This window comes from Galeopterus variegatus, unplaced genomic scaffold (genome assembly GCF_000696425.1).
Source record: "Galeopterus variegatus unplaced genomic scaffold, G_variegatus-3.0.2 Scaffold1013, whole genome shotgun sequence".
Classification (NCBI taxonomy): Eukaryota; Metazoa; Chordata; class Mammalia; order Dermoptera; family Cynocephalidae; genus Galeopterus; species Galeopterus variegatus.
In genome coordinates this window covers 39958-62482 of record NW_007727124.1, presented here as the reverse complement: position 1 = coordinate 62482, position 22525 = coordinate 39958, and the positions used below count along the sequence as shown (strand labels likewise).

Below are 22525 nucleotides of genomic sequence, written 5' to 3'. Positions count from 1 at the left end.
TGTCTTGGCTGAGTGCCCAGGAATCCTGGAGATATGTGAACCCCAGATGGAAGCCTCAAAAATGCCCGGACAAAGGAGAGAGTGTGGAGGAAGTCCCTGAGCCCCCTGCAATGACCCCTGAGTCATCTAAGAACCTCTAAACCACCACGAAAGCCCACAGTTTGGCTCAGGATAGACATGTGCCAGGAGTTAAAATGGGAGTCCTGTGGACTCAACAGGATATTCCAGAGAACGTAGGGGGAAGATATTCCTAATGGCCTCAGAAAATGATATTCCAGTTACTGGAGCACTGTCTACGTAAGCCTGACCTCCCTTTCTGAGGGCCTACTGGCAAAAAGAAGGAGGCAGGCACACCAGGAGAGACTGTCCAAGTCACATCGCAACAAGGGACTCGGTCCTGGGACAAACTCCAAATGAGAGCTCATCTAAGCGAGTATGCCTCCTAAACAAGCATTCCAAGTGCTTAGTTATTTGTCTGAGCTGGAGAAAGTCATGTGTGTCTTGTGTATCCAGTGCACACTAAGGATTCTGAAAGTAGAAAAAGACCCAATGAAGATGTCCATGACGAAAAACTACATGTTTTTGTTCAATTTCATTTTATTGTGGTAAGAACGCTTAACATGCGATCTACCTCTTAAATTTTTCTTTTGGCAGCTGGCCAGCATGGGGAACTGAACCCTTGACCTTGGTGTTTCAAGGTGGTACTCTAACCGATGGAGCTAACCAGCCAGCCCTACCCTCTTAGCAAATTCTTAAGTGCACAATAAAGTGTTGTTAACTATAGGCACAATGTTGTAGAGTAGATTTCTAGAACTTATTCATCTCATATGACTGAAACTTGAAAAGCAACTCCCTGCTTCCCCCTTCCCACAGACTCTGGCAACTACTGTTCTTCTCTGTTTCTATGAGTTTGACTATTGGCTTATTTCACTTAGTATGTCTTCCAGGTTCATCTATGTTTTTCTGTTTGGCAGGATTTCCTTCTTTTTTAAGGCTGAATAATAGTCTGTTGTATGTATATACCACATTTTCTTTATCCATTCATTTCTTAATAGATAATTAGGTTGGTTCCATATCTTGGCTACTGTGAACAATGCTACAATGAACATGTAATGCATATATCTGTTTGAGATCCTGATTTCAATTCTTTTGAATATATAACCAGAAGTGGAATTGCTGGATCATATAGTAATCTTATTTTTAATTTTTTGAGGAGCCACCATACTGTTTTCCATAGTGGCTGCACCATTTTACATTCCCAACAGTGTACAAGGCTCCAATTTCTCTATATCCCCTCACCAACACTCATATTTTTTTTTTAGTGATAGCCATCCTAACAGGTATGAGGTGATATCTGAGTTTTTGATTTACATTTCCCTAATGATTAGTGATGCTGAGCATCTTTTCATATAACTGTTTGCCATTTGTATGTCTTCTTTGGAGAAATGTCTGCTCAAGCCCTTTGTCCATTTTTTTTAAAATGGGTTATTTGGTTTTTTGCTATTGAGGTATAGGAGTTCCTTGTATATTTCAGATATTAATCCCATATTAGATATATGGATTGCAAATATTTTCTCACATTCTGTAGGTTGCCTTTTCACTCTGTTGTTTCCTTTGAAAAACGACATAATCTTATTGATGCCGATTTCCCAAGCAGGATCTCCCTGCTCAGTGTCGCTTAAGCCCGTGGAATGAAACCAAGTTTGGTTCAGCAAAACAAAGGCTTTATGCTGTGATCAGGGAGTGGAGAGGTTCAAGTCCATTCTCTGGCAAGCCACACTCTCCCTGAAGTGGGATTAGGCTTGGGTTTTTAGAACTAAGCTGAAGAAGTGTCTCTGGTACAGGTGTGACTACTTGGGGTATACTCTGTCTCTCCTTGACCTGGCATTGCTGGTTGACTTGACAACAGGTGTCCCTCCCATTCCGATCTTTGTTTCCTGTAGGCAAACACAGCTGCCCCTGACTAATGGTTGTTTTGGTGATTGTGTTTGCTCTCTCTCTTTACAGCAATGATGGTCATTTCCTATAAGCAAACACCGTGTTTGTCTTTTTTACAGTGGTTATAGAGCTGGTTATCAGCATCCAACCTTCATTTTCTGTAAGAATATACAGCTTAAAGGAAAAAAATTAACACTTTGACATTCCTTTATAGTTTTACTGTGGGGTGTCTTGATAACATTATGGCTTCTTATAAGTATGGTAAAACCTGCAACCCAGGGTATTTTAAGTATTATCATTTTTGCTGCTTTATTTGAAAATGGTCTCTAATTCATCATTTTAGGGTATTTTTGTTAAGATGACAAATCATTTGTGGGTGTCTGATTTTTTTGGTTAATTACAAAATTTAGATTTTCCTCAAATTTACTATCTTCTAAAATATAGTTGGAAAATACAAGGTCAAATTACCTTTCCTCTACTTAGTTGGCTCCATTTCGTTTTTCTACATGCTCCTATACAACATCTGTATTGTAGGATTGTTGGGAAAATTAAATAAAATAAAGTAGGTAAGACATTTATGGGCCGGCCCGGTGGCGCACTGGGTAGTGCGCCGCTTGGGAAGCGCGGTGGCGCTCCCGCCCGAGGGTTCGGATCCCACATACGGACCGGCTCCCGCTCACTGGCTGAGCGAGGCGCGGGAGCAACGCCGAGGTTTGCAATCCCGTTGCTGGTCCCTGGTCTGGTACGGGGGCAACACTGAGGGTTGCGATCCCTTTGCCGGACACGGAAAAAGACAAAAGACAAAAAAAAAAAAAAAGACATTTATCACACACAGTGAAGTGGCACACAGTGAAGTGCTTAATATGTTACTGTCTCCACAGCAGCAGCAGTGACAGCAGCCACAGAAATAGCTCCTGAGATTGCGAGATCCTAGCGCTGGAACTCCGACTCCCCAGGCAGAGTATGCACTCCTGCCTCACTGCCTTATCCCTCCCGCCTCCATGTCTCCATCTCCTGGCAGATGAATCTACTCTTGAGTTCAACCTATATATCTAGGTCCACTCCAATTTTTCAGCCAACCTAGACAAAAACAAGATATTCATCAACTGTGTTCAGCCACCTTTCAGCAGAGCTTGAAGTTTATCCTTCTTTCCTGGACCCAAGGTCTGGTAGCACAGCCTACCTGTGGAACTCCAGCATTGCTCCTTTGAAAGTCCTTCACTCTTCGCCAGTTCAGGAGCCCAATGCCTCAAGGGTGTGTCCATGTGGCTAGTGACCCAGTAGTATTTTGGTTCTACATGGCATAATGGGTTCAATCTAAAGGACAGCCTTTGTGCTCAGTTTCTGCCTGATTGCTCAGTCATACTCATCCTCCACTCCCCTCCCTTGAAGGAGAAATTACCCCAATTACCCCATTTTTCCAGGAATTCTGTCCCCCAAATCTCTGCCTTACATTCTAGTCCAAAGCCAAAAGCCCTAGGATCTTATTTGCTGCAGTCTCAGCTTCCATTCACTTCTTGAATGGGTCACTGCCATCCTGGCCTTTCAGCTCTGTCCCTGATCACACCCACATTTGACTTGCTTTAAAAGTACACTTTGTAAAGAACCACCTGGCTTCCTAGTTTGGGAGAGCATCTGGAGCCTGGCCAGGTGCCCCAGCCCTCATGCCAGCAGCTTCCTCCTTGCGCTAGCCAGTCCCTTATGCTTGCAGATGCTAACTTGCCTCCCAGCTAAACTCTTTCAAGTCACAAAAGAGAGCCCAAAACCTTGAGCAGGTTTTCTAACTCCCTTTTGCCCTTCTCTCCCTCCCTTTCTTTCTCCTTCCACCCAGTAATTCTAGCTACCTTTCTTCTTTTTCTCCTCTTCTTTCTTCTTCCTTTCTCTTAAACTTCTGCCTCTGTCTGGCCAAGATCCTGAAGAAGAGAAGATATGACTCACAAAGCTGGTAGGGCTGAAGGATGTCAGATATGACAAACCTCAAATGGAATATACTGCAGCCCTCTGTCCTGTACTCTCCTACTTTAGGCCTCTAAGTTATCCGTGCCTTTCTCAGCACTTTCTATTTAGGGCTGTCATGATCTTTTATTCTGAACAAAGTTTCTTTTGTATTCTAGATCTAACCCTTCACCCTTTCTGCAAGAAAAAAATTTCCAAGTCTTTCTGGAAATGTAACTAAAATGCTTAATGTAAAAATGCTCCAAACTCAATCATTTGGTCTGATTTTTTTTTTCTATACAGAGATGTGACATAAGACATAATATTGACACATGCCAATAATATTGATGTTAGCTGAGGTTAGATAATGTATAACACTATTGACAACACGAATGTTAAAAACAACTTTGCTAAGTTAATTTTATAACTTCTATTATCATGTAATCAATGCTTAGCATTGATGTATGGAGAGCATTGGTTTGGAAGACTGAATCAGAAAGGCAGAGAGACTGGAAAGAGGAAATCTAGTTAGGGGAAAAACATAGATAATAGATGAGGAAGGCATGAACAAATCTTTATAATTTAGTATGTGGAATAATAATCCCCAGTCTCAACAAAAGCTGTAAGACACTTTGCTATTTATAACCAAATCACTAAATATTGCCACCTTTCCAAATCTGCAGATTCCCTGGCCTTGAAAGAACATAATTCTTATTTTCCCAGCCCACATTCTTTCATTGAGGCAAGTTATTTTGTTATTGATCTCAGCACAGAGCAGATAAATAGGATGCTTCTCCTTTAGTGTCAATCCAACTTCCTGCCTGCCAGGAGCCCGGAAGGGATACCTGGACAGGGGCAAAAGAGAACACTCTGCTGTGACCTCTCTGGCCATATCCTCTCACTAGGGAGTGGTTACCTGACATAAGCAGTATTCAAAACCAGGAACCAAGGTGTGGTCCAAGCTCCTTTAAGCTCAAGGATTTGGTGGCTCCTGGTGAGTCTCCAGAGAAGAACCCAGAAGAGAAGGATGAAAGGGGGGTGGCCTGCTAGAGGGGAACTCCTCCTCTGCCTCACTGTCAGCCTTCCGCTTCAAGCTACGATGGGGCAAGAACAGGGAAGACCAGAGTGCAGTTCTGAAGGACATCTAGGACTTCCCTCTAGCACTTTGAAGGCATTCAGAATTAACATGATAAATATTTCCTCTACAATGTCTGTTTCTTGATTTCCTCTTTGTGACAGATAGGAAGATATTTCACTGATGAGTACACACAGGCTTTCTCTATTCCCGCCTGCATAGGGATCTACCAAACTGCCCATTTCACCACCTCTCCAACCCCATCTTTTCTTTGACTTCAAATGTCCCTTCCACCACGCCCCTTATCCCTTCCTCCTTGTCTTTTTTTCCCTTGATATGGTACCTGTGAGAGGAGTAGCCACTGACTTTGAGCACGTCCTGAAGGATTATGTAAAACACCAAGGGACAGTGGGGATCAATCTGAGGTAAAAAGGAGTAGATACTTGATGGATTTTGGACAAGGCCGGCGCCATTGTGCACACAATAAGCACCAGCACAAAGTAGCCACCGGCCTCGTCTTCCACTCCAGCACCAACCCCTCCCCCCTTCCCTTTACGGGAAACCTCCTGACTTAAACAGAAACAACTTTCCAGCTTCTGCATTGGCGCAGTTCTCCACCCAGTTACGTCAACTTAATGGTCCCTCCCCCGATACATTTCACGCCCAAAAGCTAATATAAACTCTCACAAACCCATGGTTGGGGATGTCCACCATTTTGAGGACAGCCTGGCAGATTTCTTTCTTTAATAAAGCTTGAACGGTACTCGGCATCTTGGCTCTCTTTCAATACTTTGCTTCCATGAGGGAACATTTCTTCCCAATCTGGGTACATACCTTAAATATGCAATGAAATGGGGATACAGAGAAGGAGGTAGAGAAAAAGACCATACAAAGATGGCAATGGGGCAAAGATTCTGCTCATGTACTACCCAGATGGCGCCATGGCCTAGAGACAGTATCTGTACAGGCCTCACTTTATGGTTGGGGTATATGATATCTGCTCAGTGATATTGCCTAATGATCCTGAGGCTGGAAAAACCCACAAGATATCTGAGGTCACTAAATCTGAGAAGAGCAAAATAAATGCATAGCAGCAGGGTAAGCACCCATTCAGAATACCTATTATATATTTCCCATACCTACCTAATAACTTCAATTGTTTACTTCTCTTATCCTCTTGATAACTCTGTTCTTGACTTCAGTAGACAGAAGCCCCTAAGAGTTAGGAAGAGAATCACATTAGATCAGATATCTAAGTGACCTGGACTACAAATTTTAGGGCCATGCTAAGTAATGCTACTGCTAGGTAGAACCAAGGGACTTGTGATAGGTACATTAAAGAACTACTTGAAGTGGTTGTCATTGCACTAAGGCCAAATTTGCATACAGATTTGGGCAGATTTTGCATGGGAACAAAACAATGGGAATGAGAATAGAGTACTGAGGCAGCTCACCACATTCGCTTCCACCATTTGCCTACCAGCCCAGCACATCCTCCCCAAACTTGGCCTTGGAGAGTCTTGGCCAGGAAGGAAGGACTCTCCTGCTCCTCCCGGTATGTCCCCTATTTTCTCTCCCTGCAGAGGCTCCATCCCTGGAAATGGAGGCCCTCTCTCATAGGTTCTCTGCTCTCTACAGGAAGAAGCAACACTGTCACCATCAACTGCTCAGGATTTGAAAAACATGGGGTGGACCCCACTACCTTCCAAGCACTTTTTGACAGAAAGGCCTTCCATCCAGTCACCAACCACAGCATGCCCACTCGTGTCAACACCTCCTTCACCCTGTCTGCCATCCTGGGAGTGGTGAGACCTGGTCCCCACATCCTTTCTATAGCTTCTAATAGGGAACAATGATCCTCTGCCCTGTCAGTGCAACATTGTACTGGTCCAGTGGTGAACAATAGCTACCCCAAATGGATTCTGTACAAATTAGATGGTTTTCCTATGGGGTGGGAAGGCATGAAGAAGAATGCTGCAGTGATACTTTTTCAGGAAGCATTTGTCCTGGAGTCCTGTTCTTCCTGGAATGCTCCATAAAGAAGTAGTCTCTATGTCAATTAAAATCTGAATTGTCCCTTGACACAAGGGAAACAAGTAAGGAAAAGACAGTCCAGCATTTAGGACTATGTCTGGCAATAAATTAGTAAATATTGATGAAAATTTGAGATAGGTGTGGGCCAAGTCTTTTTTGCACTAGTAATCCTGTATGGGAATTTCTTTATCAGGATGCCCAGCTCCAGCTGCTGACATCACTCCTGTGGATGAATTTGGTAAAGCAGATTCAACTATCCCCTTCCCACCTCCAGTTATAATTTTAAATTTGAGGAGTTAGTAGTGACTTAAAGGTTTTCTAGGCCAAACCTCTACCCAAGGTCTAAATCTTCCTGGCACAAAATAACTCTTTCTAGAATTGGACTGACCCTGGAGACACAAACCTCCCCAGGTAGCTTAGGAAGATAGAAATGGCAACCCCTCAAAATGGCCAAGTGGATGCAGGTCATAGATTGGTGCGTTTACTGCTCCAACTGGTTGTCAGTCATATTTAAGATCTGTCTGGAACAAAGGCCATTACAGGGTACTTTGCTGATGACACCTTGTTAAATAAAGAGCAGGAGACAGGCTGTGGTCATGAGGGACACAAATGGGAGTTGGAGGATCAGGTTTAAAGAAGAATGTGAAGGGCAGGAGAGGTTGGCTGGACAAGCTCACCACCCCTCAGATCCATTTCTCCCTGCCCTGGCTGCAGGTGTGGGGCAATCCTTTCATCACCTGGAACTCAGAAGAGTGTGTTGGTATCAATAAACTCACTATATCAGCTGAAAACCTGTGGCTCCCAGACATCTTCATTGTGGGCTGGGGACAGCCAGCATAATGCCCCATCTGTAAAGAACAGCCTGGGGTCAGTGCAGAGCACGGAGCCACCAAAAGATTCAGACAGGGACACAGTCTCAATTAACTGACTTCCATAAGCGCTATGAGGAGTAGAAGAGACAAGATAGAGTGACGTTAGAGAAAGAGCCCAGAATGAGAGCACAGTATGGACAGAGCCAAAAGCTGATTAAGGCACCCACAGCTCCCACCCCTTCCTCCCTTTCCCACACAGCAAGAGTGTGGATCAGACATCTCCAGGTCTTGTGCCTATGTCAGCAGCTAAGGCCAAATAAAGTATGATAAGCCAATGGGGGTGACCAGCATCTATAACCTGGACATCTTCTACTTTTTTTTAACTCAACTATACCTTCACCTTCCGTTCTTTCCTCTAGACAGGTAAGTATGACACATTTCGGTAGCTATTTTAAATTCTGGGGAGGATATTTAAGTGGTGTAGGTGTTGTTAGGGAAGGTTTTAGATCAGTGCTTCTGAACTCAGCCTGCCCACTAAAGCTTTTTTAAAAATACCATAACTAAATAAAGTATGATAAGCCAATGGGGGTGACCAGCATCTATAACCTGGACATCTTCTACTTTCTTTTTAACTCAACCATACCTTCACCTTCCGTTCTTTCCTCTACACAGGTAAATATGACACATTTCGGTAGCTATTTTAAATTCTGGGGAGGATATTTAAATGGTGTAGGTGTTGTTAGGGAAGGTTTTAGATCAGTGCTTCTGAACTCAGCCTGCCCACTAAAGCTTTTTTAAAAATACCATAACCGTGTGTGACTCCAGATTCAAATTTAATTGTTCCAGGTGGGGCCCAGGCATCATTAGTTTTTATATCTCCCCAGGTGATGCTAATGTGCAGACAGGGTCAAGAACTACAGTTTTCCATGTTGGATAGCCCTTGTGCCCAAAGAGGCCCACCTGACCCTGAGCTGCTGCATACTTGTAATTTTTAGCTCGAATCTTTTAACCTTAATAGCTAACACACTTGAATTAGTAAATTAATGTAACTGAATGCTACCAGGTGTCATGTGGCAGATTTGGATAAATTAATCATCATAATGAGCATAAATGTTATTATAAAAATGTTAAGCTGTTCAAGTTTGAGTCCACTGAAACAACATCATACAACTGGGGAATTGTATGATGAAGGAAAATAGGAATGACTCCAAAAGTTATTGACTCACGTTTGAATCATATCCAATATTCCCACAACAACCTTGACTCATTCTTGTTTTCAACAAGAGAAGCAATGCAGCAGCCACCCCCCTACCCACCCCCGACTTCCCCAACCCCAGCCCTAATGAATTGCTAGTCCTGTAACCCACTGTATGGAAAATATAGGAAAATGGTTAGGGCCCCTCAGATGTTCAGAATCTTGCCGAGCATTTGATGTAAATATGCACATGTGCCCAGGTGTTCCTTGGTTATTGTCTCATGTAATTGTGCATGTGTACCTGAGTGTCCTGGGTTATGGACTTAAGTATAAAGGATGAGTGGCTCTGATCCACAGTGCCCCCCATCCCCAGGATGCCCCCCCCGGGGGGGTGCAGGGAAGCCACTACTGCTGCTGGAGGTTGTTGCCACAAGCTGTTGCTTTCAGTGCCCCCTGAATGCCCCGAGAGGCCACTGCCACTTCTGCTTCTGCTGCTACTGATAAAGACTGAGTTCATGTCATCTGCCAATGGCTCCCAGGATCTTTCCCAATTACCTAGCGTGGACCTGCGTGTGAGGGGTCTGGTGACCCAGACTGGCATGTGAGGGGTCTGGTGACCCAGTCTGTACAACGGGGTTGTAGGGTCTGTGGGCCCTAAGCTCTAATCCTAACAATACAAATGGAAACTTAGTATAACTAAAATAATGAAATGTTTGGCTTTAGTTATGAGATTGCCATACAATTAGCATAGCTATTGCCTCAACCCAACAACTGGTGTAGTCATGTAGCAATATGGTTGGCTATGTCGGCAGGATTCCGACAATGGCTGTAGCTTTGCACCCACTTCTGAGAAAACCAGGATGGCCCACTTTAAAAGGACTGGGGGGGTGAGGAGGGGGATTTCATTGAAGAAGCTCAGTGGGGGAGAAATCAAATTGTGTGGGCAGGAGGCCTGGAGACACTTCTGGGTGAAGCTGACTGGACTTCACTTACAGTGGATAGCATGGTCCTGGGCACAGACAGGGAAGTGTGGGAGATAAGACACACCTCGTAACATCATTTGAACCCAGGGAGAGTGGGAACTCCTGTGCATCAATAAGGTCACCCCAAAGATGTCCATGGGCAGCAACTTATATGACAAGATCATGTTCTATGTAAGTCTGGGTTCTGTGTTTGACTTCTGATCCCAGCTGCTCTGTGATTTTCCTCTTGAACTAAGGCTCCTTGGGAGGTAAAAAGTTCCAGAGGGTTAAGCACCTGATCCCCACTCCACCCTCTACCTGACCGACCAAAAGCAGGATCCCCAGGGCCTCCCCCTGCCGCATATACTTGCTCTGCCCTACTTACTTCTACAGTCATTGTGTTCCTGGCAGGTTGAAAATAAACAAAAATCATAGAGGGGCACGATTACATATGCGTGCATTGTGCTCACTTTGGCAGCACATACACTAAAGTTGGAACGATACAGAGATTAGCAAGGCCCCTACACAAGGATGACATGCAAATTTATGAAGCATTATATATCTTGCTTTCCTAAGTTCATGGGTGGGGAAACTGAGGCCCTCAAAAACAAAGTGACTTACCCAATTGAGGACCCCTGCCACTTCAAATCCCATATTCAACTCCCCCTCTTAAAAACAAATACAAAAAAAAAAAACTACATGCGTTGCCTAAACAGACTGTCCCATAGCCAGTCTAACAACACATTGGCATGAATTATATTGTCAAATATACAAGTTGAGCCCTCTGGCATCAATTTATTTGCCATCTTCTCCAATCTCTCTCCAGATGTCCATCAGGCACAGGCCCAGCCTCTACATCATAAACCTTCTGGTGCCCAGTAGCTTTCTGGTTGCCATCAACGCCCTCAGCTTCTACCTGCCAGCAGAGAGCAAGAACCGTGCCCCATTCAAGATAACCCTTCTGCTGGGCTACAGCGTCTTCCTGCTCAGGGTGAATGACTTGCTCCCCACCAATGGCACCTCGCTCATCAATATGGCCTCTCCTACTTTCTGGGAAGCAAAGGCAGCAGGGGACAGGGAGGGGGACCATGAGAACTGGCTACTGCTCCACTTAATGAGGGAATGGGTTCTGAGGAAAAACTGGAGTTAGAAAGATACTTATAAATTTTGGAGATTAATCTGCCCTGGTTATTTCTCATTTGCTTTGCCCTCAGGTGTCTATTTTGCTGTGTGCCTGTCCTTGATGGTGGTCAGCCTGCTGGAAACCATCTTCATTACCTACCTGCTGCACCTGGACGCCACCCAGCCCCCACCCATGCCTCAGGGGCTCCACCCTCTGCTCCTGCACTACATCACACCAAAGAGATGCTGCCCCACTGCACCCCAGAGGGAAAATAAGGACATGGGTCCTGCCCCCACCCACCTGCCTGGTAAGGGAAGCCAGCACCACTTACACTTGTTCCCAACCTTTAGTTCTCAGCTCCTGCCTCCTTCCTGGGCACCCTCCCTACCTAGTGACTTTTGCAGCCCATGGCTGAGTCTCTGTCTTCTCCACAGGCCTGAAGGAGCCAGCAGGGTTGGTGGGGACAGCACCAGGCCCCAGAGAGACAGGGTCAAATGGGTGCCCTGAATCAGCAGTGGCTCAGATGAAAAGGGAGGCCCAGAAGCAGCACTTGGTAGAGCTGTGGGTGCAGTTCAGCCTCATGATGGACACCCTTTTCTTCCACCTCTACCTGCTCTTGCTGGCCTCCTCTGTCATCACAGTCATCATCCTCTGGAAGACCTAGATGGACATCCACCTCTCTCTGAAAACCACAGCTTGGCAGTTCTCCTGGTCTTAGGACCAGCCAGACCCTGACCACTTTCCTAATCTTAGTCACTTATCACCAGTGACTACCATGTCTTCTACTATATTCTAAAAACTTCAACACAACAATACCAAGGAGGCTGAGAACAGTTTTGAACAATTTCCTCACTTTTTATATGCCAAGGTCCTCATATATCAGTGTCCCTGAGCCACATCTAACTCCTGACTCCATTATCAATGTAGCTCCAGGTCAGCAGAGTCTCTCTGTGATTGGTCACCCAATAAATATCTTTCTAGGAAGCACTGACTCCTTGCTATGTTTATTATAGGAACACAAACACTGGGGTGGAAAGTCCTCTTGCAGAAGCTTTGATACTTAACACTAAATAGGTATAATCTGATTTCGTTTTTAAGTGTTTCAGACACATTCAAAATTCCATAAGAATAAAAAGCTCGAATCTCATAGGCAAGAAACTATTTCATTTGCAATAAAATATTTTAAAATGCAAAATGTTCCTTTCAATTTTTTTTCACTTTCCTTTACCTTTCTCATTACTGAAATTGCTCTGAAATAATATATTGCGGTTTTTTGGGTTTTTTTTTTTTTTTTTTTTGACAGTTTCCTCTGATTTCTCAACAGTGTTTCTTCCGAATATGCACGCTTGGAGGAGGGCCAGGAAGGACCCTAATTAAATGGTTCAGGTTAAATAGTCATTCAGGGGCCGGCCCGGTGGCGCACTGCTACAGTGCGCCGCTTGGGAGTGTGGCGGTGCTCCCGCCGAGGGTTCGGATCCCACATACAGACCGGTTCCTGCTCACTGGCTGAGCAAGGTGCGGGCGCAACACCGAGGGTTGCGATCCCATTGCCGGTCCGGTCCGGTATGGGCGCGACACTGAGGGTTGCGATCCGTTGCCGGACACGAAAAAAGACAAAAAGGAAAAAGATAAATAAAAATAAATAAATAAATAAATAGTCATTCAGCCACACAATGGAATCCTATGCAGACATTTAAAGTGAGGATGTAGATCTATGTTAATGTCATGGAAACAGGTTCATGATACATTATGTGGAGAAAACAAGTTACAAAACAATATGTATACATAATCTGTAAAATATATACATAGATGATACATGGGTGATGAGAGAGAGAGAGAGAGAGAGAGAGAGAGACAGAGAGATGCAGAGAAATACGCATAGATGACTAGACACCAAAACATTAGTACACTTTGTCCTGGATAATGGGATTATGAGTAATTGCTATTTCCTTTTATATCCTTGTCTGTTTTCTGAATTGTTTTCAATGAGAATGTATTACATTTATTATCAAAAGAAAACAACTGTGCTTGTCATAGTTCAGGTTAATTAAATTTAAAGCTAAAAAATGAATAAATAAAAAGAAACACACAAAAAAACAATAAAAATATTTGTTTAACAAGAGCTCCCTGTTAATAGTACTTCTCGCCTTCGGCAGCAGATATCGTCAGGAGGAGGATTCTAACAGCTAGCTGGGAGCAAGGCCCTGAGGAGAGGCAGAAATTAAAATGAAAGTTCACGGATACCAAAGACAAATTTCTGAATGATATTTCAATTAGGGGAATACACTTCACAGATTTATTTAAATTTCTGCCTCCCCTAAGACAGTGAGCTTTCCTAAATGTCAGGGACAACGTCCTGCCCTTTTTCATACCTTAGCCTTGCCTGACGCATCACAGATGCTAAATACAGACTTGCCAAACAAAGTAATAAATGAATGCCAGCAAAGCAAGATTCCACATTTTACTAGATCTTAATCTCTTTATGCCTTCCTAGTATATTTTATTTTATTTTCCATAGCTAACGTGGAAAATTAGCAACCCATCTTCATGTGTCAACTATCACTGAGTTCTTAGACACATTACTTAGACGCTGGTAAGGGCATTTCTGTGATCAGGTTCTCTTATGTTTTCTTCTCCTTTCCATTATTTGTAACATATTTCTTACTCAGAAACTTATCCTTGGCTTTTGCCAATAACTTAAACTGAAGTGTCTACCAAATATCTGAGGAATTTCAAATTTCTTAAGATCACCTTTCTATCATTTCTTTTTTTCCCCCATCTCCACATTTATACTTTTCTAGATGTCATCTTGCAATTTTTTTCTACTTTACATATATCAGTATACCAAGGAGTCAATACATCCTGGAAAGTTGTTTATTGGGGCGACCAATCAAGAAGAGACTCCACTGACTGGGACTTCCATTGATACAGGAGTCAGGAATTAGGTATGGCTCAGGGACATGGACAGTGGGCAGGAATGAGGACCCTGGTATATAAGTCAGGCAACATGTGCTGGCAGGTTAGCTCAGTTGGTTAGAGCACAGCCTTATAACACCAAGGTCCCAGGTTTGGATCCTTGTATTAGCCAGATTGCCAAAAAGAAAAAACAAAAAAAAGTAAGAATCCTCTCTCTGCACTAAAAATAAAATCACAATGACCCTTTCCTGCAACTCACCTGGTGTTCATTCCTCTTTTCTAAGTTCCAAACACAAAGGAAAGGAAAGTTTGGAAGAGAACAGCCTTGTTCCAAATTATCAGGCCTTGCCTTCTGTCAGGCTAGAGCTCAGACTCTTCAAACCCATTGTACAGACTGGGTCACCAACCCCTCACGTGCTGGGCTGAGTCACCGAACCCTCACAGGTAGGTCGCGAGCTAGGTAATTGGAAAAGATCCCAGGAGCTGTTTGCAGATGACACAACCTCAGTCCTCATCTTCCTCAACAGCAGCAGCAGCAGCTTATGGCAGGAGTCTCCAGCAGCAGTAGCAGTGACCTCCTGGAGCCTCCCAGTGGCCTTGGCAGAAACAGCTTGCAGCAACAGCCTCCAGCAGCAGTAGCAGCCTCCTCCTGGCCCCACCGGGGCATTCCAGAGGTGGAAAGCACTGTGGATCACAGCCATTAGTCCTTTATACTCAAGTCCAATAACCCAGGACACTTGGATGTCGGTCAGACAACCCAGGAACACCTGGGTGCCTATGTGCGTCTTCAGACAATAGCTAAGAAACCTGGGTGCACGTGCACAGTTATCACTTACATCAAATGCTCAGCAAGATTCCAAACCCCCTGAGGGAGCTTGACCATTTACCTTCACTTTCCTGATATCTTCTCCCCTTCATCTGCAGGGTCTCCAGCTGAAACACAAGTTTCAAGATTAAGGAGCTGCTTCAAATTCTCTCATGGCTACTCCCTCCTGCCCTTTCTATCACCTGGCTGTCCACAAATGGAAGGCAGTAACTCTTTAGACATACGCCTTGGAAGTAGAGGTACTTGGCCTGCCTTTCCCAGGTCATCTGATGCTACCATGCATCAGTCAATTCCAAAGTTTAGCACTGTGTTAGCAGGGGTTTGAACTGTGCACAGGTCACCAGCTTATGCACCCTTCCGCAACAATCTGCAGCATCACCTCAGCCCAGAAGCTGGAAATAAACACCCCAAGACCTAAACACAGAGAGAACTCCATACATCAGCACTCAACACCATGCAGCTGAGCACAGGCTTGAACTGGAGCTTCAGTGAAGACACCACCTTGTAGTAGAAAAGCCTTATTTTCCCTCAACCCACCACGAGTATGAGGGAAGAAAACTCTCAGGTTCCTTTCAACATGTCTGTGAGCCTGGCAGGATCAGTAGAGATGACAACACTACCTGTCTTTCAGGTTGATTTGTTATTAATCATCCAATGCATGAGTGGATGAGTTAATACTTTTTTATCAGGAAAGACTGTCAGGGAATGGATATTTTGTTTTCCTGGAGCTCTGTGCTCCCAAGACAGCTTCCTGAGGATCCCCTGCGATGGTGAGTTGTGCCAGAAGTGGCAAGAAGCAGGTGGGAATGGCCACCCAGCAGCAGAAGTTGGTGCCTGGGTTGCTCAGACTCTGCCATAAATGAGAAATGGCCCCACTGGGGTCCCCTGGCACTTCCTCGTCAGGAACAGGACTCTCTTCACTGGGCCCAGCCTCCTGGCTTCCAGCACATGGCTTGGGCCCGGGTGGACTGAGGCTTGGCTACATACACTGAGGCCTCATACACTGGCTTCACCAGGACCTCCTGGCCACCAGTGGGAGGTGTCCCTCTGCCACAGTCTATTTCATTAGTGCCCAAATGATGGTGGGTTTTGTCCAGTTATTACAAGCCATACTATAACAAATAATCTTGTAAAAACCATATTTCTTCATTATGTAGATAAGAAAATTCTGAGAAGTGCGATGCTGGGTCAAAGATTATGCATTTGTAGCTGTAGGGAAAATATAGGAAAATAGTCAGGATCCCTTGGGGGTTCAGAATCTTGCCGACTGCCGGCCCGGTGGCGCACTGGATAGTGCGCCTCTTGGGAAGCGCGGCGGCGCTCCCACCCGAGGGTTCGGATCCCACATACAGACCGGTTCCCGCTCACTGGCTGAGCGAGGCATGGGGGCAACACCGAGGGTTGCGATCCCGTTGCCGGTCCCGGTCCGGTACGGGGGCGACACTGAGGGTTGCGATCCGTTGCCAGACACAGAAAAAAAAAAAAGAATCTTGCCGAGCATTTGATGTAAATATGATAACTGTGCACACGTGCCCAGGTGTTTCTTGACTATTGTTTGATGTGGATGTGCATGGGCACCCAGGTGTTCCTGGGCTGTCTGACTCACACCCTGGTGTCCTGGGTTATCAGACTTAAGTATAAAAGACAAGTGGCGGGCCGGCCCGGTGGCGCACTGGATAGTGCACCGCTTGGGAAGCGCGGCGGCGCTCCCGCCCGAGGGTTCGGATCCCACATACAGACCGGTTCCCGCTCACTGGCTGAGCGAGGCATGGGGGCAACACCGAGGGTTGCGATCCCGTTGCCGGTCCCCGGGCGTGACACTGAGGGTTGCAATCCGTTGCCGGACATGGAAAAAGACAAAAAAAAAAAAAAAGACAAGTGGCTCTGATCCCCAGTGCCCCCTGTCCCTGGGATGCCCCTGGTGGGGCCATGGGGAGGCCACTATTGCTATGGGAAGCAGTTGTTGCAAGCTGTTGCTGCCACTGTCCCCGGGATGCCCTGGGAGGCCACCACCGTTGCTGCTGGAGGCTGCTGTGAGCTGCTGCTACTGAAGAAGCTGAGGACTGAGCTCACATTGGAATGAACCTGTCTACTGTGCCAACAGTTCCTGGGATCTTTCCCAATTACCTAGTTCACTACCTTCATGTGAGGAGTCTGTGACCCAGTCTGTACAATGGGTTTGAAGAGTCTGTGGGCCCTAGCCTGACAACTGGTGTCATTGAAAGGATTCTGAGCAGGTAAGGGAGGCAGTTGCCCCTCGGGAGGGAAAGGAAATGTGGCTACCCTCGGGTATGTGGTACCTGGTGGCCACTTTCCTATTGGCCAGGGTCTGGCTGTTGCTCACTATACTGTGAGTCAGCATGGACCAGGCACTGCATGAAGCAGCACAGCTTTGAGATTTGAAACAGAAAGCAGACGGGTTGGAAACACGAGTACATGCCCTGGAGACTGAAGTGAAGCAACAGGTCATCCCTGCTTCTGACGCCGGGCACAATGATGATCCTGATGGTGAGTTGGGGGAGACTCTGCGTCTCCTGTCATTCATCAGAAAGTGAAGCACGAGCAGCCTATGGACCGGAGGACTGGTAGGCAACCCACTGGTGACCCAATTCACTACCTATGACCCATATACCCACGTTGAATTGGTTGGCTTGGAGAAACAGTTTCAGCAGAAACAGGGAAAGCCCCTAGGTACCTAGCTGCTGCAGCTATGGGACCTAGGTGTGGATGGTTTAATGTGCTTTGGAGAAGATGTTGTAAACACACGTTGCATTTTTCCAACATGCAGATGGCCCACTAGGTGTCACTTAAATCCGAGAAAAGAGTCCTGCATGCAGATGGGCAGATGACCCAAGGACAGGTGCCCCCGCAGAATTTAAAGTATGTTTTCATCTGTTGAAAAGGTAGAAAAGTTAGCTCCCATTACCACACACCTGTCTCTGTGGCAGTGGTTGCAGAATGGCTACAGATATACACAGGGGCAGGGTGGCCACTCCTTGATGGAATGAGTGAATACAGATGTTTTAAGTGGGTGGGCGAATGCTGGAGAACTGCTTGAGACTGTGAGTAAATAGCAAATGTATGCCGAGCTGATTCAAATGATTTGGGAGCTAGGGATTGGGGTAGCTAGATACTAACAGTCAAGACAATGGGAGAGAGGCCCTGAAGGCATTTCAGAAGTTTGGAAGAGTGCCCCTCCCATCACAGACCTGGAGGCCTAGGAGAACTGAGTTTTTCTGGAGGGCAGACCTGGGGCACTGCTGCCCTTAGGAAACTGCTCCCTGCATTTCAGCTGCTCTGGCTGGAGCAGCCCTGCCTCAGGCAGCCCTGAGTGTAGTTTGTGCAGCAGCTCTGGAGAGCATAAAGCCGAAAACCTTGGTGGTGTCAGCATCATGTTGAGTCTGCAGGCCAGCAGAGTATGAGTTGTGAAGGCATAGCAGCCGCCACCCAGATTTCAGAAGACATATGGAAAAGCCTGGGGACCCAGAGACCTGCTGCAGGGGCGGAGCCGCTGCAGAGGTCATCTACTGTGGAAATGTCTAGTGGATCCAGGACAGCGGAGCTGCCACCACGAGCCCAGAACTGTGGGGCTGCTGGCAATGTGTAATGTGTGTAGAAAAACCACAGGCACCAGGGCAGCTCAATGGGCTGCACCTGGCAGAGCTGTAGAAGTGGGGTTGCCCAGTGCTTTGGGGGCCCAGATACCCCGTTGCACTTAATGTTTGCCCTATTGGGTTTTGGATTTGTCTGGGGTGTTTTTCCTTTCTTCTGGTTTATTCCTCCCTTTTGGAATTGGAATGTGTCCCCAATGTCTGTCCCACCACTGTATCTTGGAAGTAGGTAAAATTTTTGATTTTTACAGGTTCATAGCTGGAAGAAGTTTTGCTTTTAGTCTCAGATAAAACTTTGGACTTTTGAGTTGGTGTTGCAACAAGCTAAAGATTTTTAGGACTGTTGGGATGGAATGTCACTAAATGTAGCTGAAAAGGTAGAGCTATGGGGAAAGGCCTCAAGGTGCATGGAATGCATAATAGGTACAGAGATTATATGGATGCAAGGATCAGCTATCCTTCTTAAGGGAACATGGTGGAAGATTCCAAATACATGGATTGTATGGCGAGGGACCCCAAAGGGTGGATTGTAGGGAAAATATAGGAAAATGGTCAGGATCCCTCAGGGGTTCGAAATCTTGCCGAGCATTTGATATAAATATAATAACTGTGCTTGTGCACCCAGGTGTTCCTTGGTTATTGTTTGATGTGGATGTGTGTAGGCACCCAGGTGTTCCTGGGTTGTCTGACTCACATCCAGGTGTCCTGAGTTATTGAACTTAAGTATATAGGACAAGTGGCTCTGATCCACAGAACCTCCCACTCCTGGGATGCCCCCAGGGGGGCCACAGGGAGGCTGCTACTGCTGTGGGAGACTGTTGCTGCCAGTGCCCATAGGATGCCCTAGGAGGCCACTGCCACTGCTTCTGGAGGCTGCTGTGGCTGCTGAGGTACCTGAGGACTGAGCTCACGTTGGAAAGAACCTGCCAACTGTGCCAACAGCTCCTGGGATCTTTCCCAATTACCTATCTCGTGACCTGCATGTGAGGGGTCTATGACCTAACAAGCACATGAGGGGTCTGTGGCCCAGCCTGGCACGTGAGGGGTCTGGTGACCCAGTCTGTACAACAGGTTTGAAGGGTCTCTGAGCCCTAGCCTGACAGTAGCATTGAATGATACTGCCAAATTGTCCAGCAAAGGGCAGGCCCGGTGGGAAAGTGCCTATTTTCCCCATAGCCTCTCCAGCAGGATGTGTGGTCACACTTTTGGATTTTTGCTAATTAGGATGGTAAAATAATGATATTAGCACAGTTTTAATTTGTATTTCTCTGATTATGGTTTTCTATGGTTTGAATGGTTGCCCTTCCCCATACCCATATTGAAATTTATCTGCCATAGTAATGGTGTTAAGAGGTGGTACCTTACAGAGGTGATCAGGCCATGAGGGCTCTGCCCTCATGAATGGATTAATGCCATTGTCATGGGAGTGGGTTCACTATAAAAGGATGAGTTTGGCCCTCTTTTGTCTCTCTCTCACCCTCTCTTTCCCTTCTTCCATGGCATGATACAGCAAGAAGACACTTGCAAGATCCCGGCCCCTTGATCTTGGACTTCTCATCCTCTAGCATGATAAATTGCTGTTTATTATAAATAAACATGATAAATTGCTATTTATCATACATTACGCAGTCTCAGGTATTCTGTTATAGCAGCACAAAATGGACTAAGACATAGTTGAAGTTAACTTGGTATATTTAAGAGCCATCTATTCTTTTTTCTCCTAAGCTAATTGTAGCTGGACTCCGCCCATTTTTCTGTAAAGTCTCTTCTTTCACAATTTGTAGGAGGAGCCCATTATATCAGGAAGATTACCCTGTTGCTAGAATATGAATTGCAAATGCTCTTTCCCAGTTTGTCATTCATGTTTTTTAAATTTTTTTAATTTTTTAATTTAATTTTATTTTGTCAATATACAATGTGGTTGATTATTGTGGCCCATTACCAAAAACTCCCTCCTTCCTCCCTCTACCCCCTCCCTCCCAACAACCTCATATATGTTTTCTTGTCGTATCAACTTCAAGGAATTGTAATTGTTGTGTCTTCTTCCCTCCCCCCAGTTTATTTGTGTATTTATTTATTTTTAGCTCCCACAAATAAGTGAGAACATGTGATATTTCTCTTTCTGTGCCTGACTTGTTTCACTTAATATAATTCTCTCTAGGTCCATCCATGTTGTTGCAAATGGCAATATTTCATTCTTTTTTATACCAGAGTAGTATTCCATTGTGTAGATATACCACATTTTCTGTGTCCACTCATCTGATGATGGACATTTGGACTGGTTCCAACTCTTAGCTATTGTAAAGAGTGCTGCAATGAACACTGGAGAGCAGATATACCTTCACTTGTTGATTTCCATTCCTCTGGGTATATTCCGAGCAGTAGGATAGCTGGGTCATATGGTAGATATATCTGCAATTGTTTGAGGAACCTCCATACCATTTTCCATAGAGGCTGCACCATTTTGCAGTCCCACCGACAGTGTATGAGAGTTCCTTTTTCTTGGCAACCTCGCAAGCATTTATCATTCAGAGTCTTTTGGACATTAGCCATCCTAACTGGGGTGAGATGGTATCTCAGTGTGGTTTTGATTTTCATTTCCTAAATGCTGAGTGATGTTGAGCATTTTTCATGTGTCTGTTGGCCATTCATATATCTTCCTTTGAGAAATGCTTATTTAGCTCTTTTGCCCATTTTTTAATTGGTTTATTTTTTTGTTGTTGTTGTAAAGTTGTTTCAGTTCCTTGTATATTCTGGATATTAATCCTTTGTCAGACGTATATTTTGCAAATATTTTCTCCCACCCTGTTGGTTGTCTTTTAGCTCTGTTAATTGTTTCTTTTGCTGTGCAGAAGCTTTTTAGTTTGATATAATCCCATTTGTTTATTTTTCCTTTGGTTGCCTGTGCTTTTGCGGCCATTCTCCTATGTTTTCTTTAAGAAGTTTTATTGTTTCAGGGTGTATATTTAATTCTTTAATCCATTTTGAGTTGATTTTAGTATATGGTGAGAGGTATGAGTCTAGTTTCATTCTCCTGCATATGGGTATCGAGTTATCCCAGCACTATTTGCTGAAGAGGCAGTCTCTTCCCTAGTGTATAGGCTTGGTGCCTTTGTCAAAGATCAGATGGCTGTAGGTGTGTGGGTTGATTTCTGGATTCTCTATTCTATTCCATCAATCAGTATGTCTGTTTTTATGCAGTACCATGCTGTTTTGGTTATTATAGCTTTATAGTATAGTTTAAAGTCAGGTGGTGTTATGCCTCCAGCTTTATTTTGTTTGCTCAGAATTGCTTTGGCTATGCATGGTCTTTTGTTATTTCCTATAAATGTCTGGATAGTTTTTTCCATTTCAGAGAAAAATGTCATTGGAATTTTGATGGGGACATTTTTTAGGTTTCAATTTCATTAAATTCTGCTCTGATCTTAATGATTTCTTTCCATCTGCTAACTTTGTATGGTCCTTGTGTTTGATTTTATTGATATGGTGTATCACATTTATTGATTTGCATATGTTGAACCAAGCTTGCATCCCTGGGATGAATCCCATGTGATCATGGTGTATAATTTTGCATATGTGTTGCTGTATTCTGTAAGCCAGTGTTTTACTGAGGGATTTTTGCATCTATATTCATCAAGGATATTGGCCTGTACTTTTCTTTTTTAGTTGTATCTTAACCTGGTTTTCATATCAAGGTGATGTTTACTTCATAGAATGAGTTTGGGAGAATTGCCTCTGTTTCAACTTTTTGGAACAGTTTGTAGAGAATTGGTGTCAATTCCTCTTTGAATGTTTGGTAGAATTCTGCTGTGAATCCATGTGGTCCTGGACTTTTCTTTGTTGGGAGCCTTCTGATAACAGCTTCAATCTCTTTTATTGTTATTGGTCTGTTCAGATTTTCTACATCATCTTGGCCCAGTTCTGGTAGTTTTTGTGTGTCCAGAAATTTATCCATTTCCTCCAGATTTTCAAATTTGTTGGCATATAGTTGTTTATAGTAGTCTCGAATGATTCCTTGTATTTCAGGGGTATCAGTTCTAATATCACCTTTTTCATTTCTAATTTTTGTTATTTGGGTCTTCTCTCTTCTTTTTTTAG

The 22525-nt window shown here is 44.7% G+C and overlaps 1 protein-coding gene and 1 pseudogene across 1 annotated transcript in view; one reads left to right on the top strand and one right to left on the bottom strand.

Annotated features, from left to right (window-relative positions):
- The window catches only part of ABCC5 (ATP-binding cassette, sub-family C (CFTR/MRP), member 5), a 140786-nt gene that overhangs the window by 105596 nt on the left and 12665 nt on the right, over positions 1–22525 (bottom strand). The window lies entirely within an intron of this gene.
- LOC103591700 lies at positions 4901–11738 on the top strand (annotated as a pseudogene).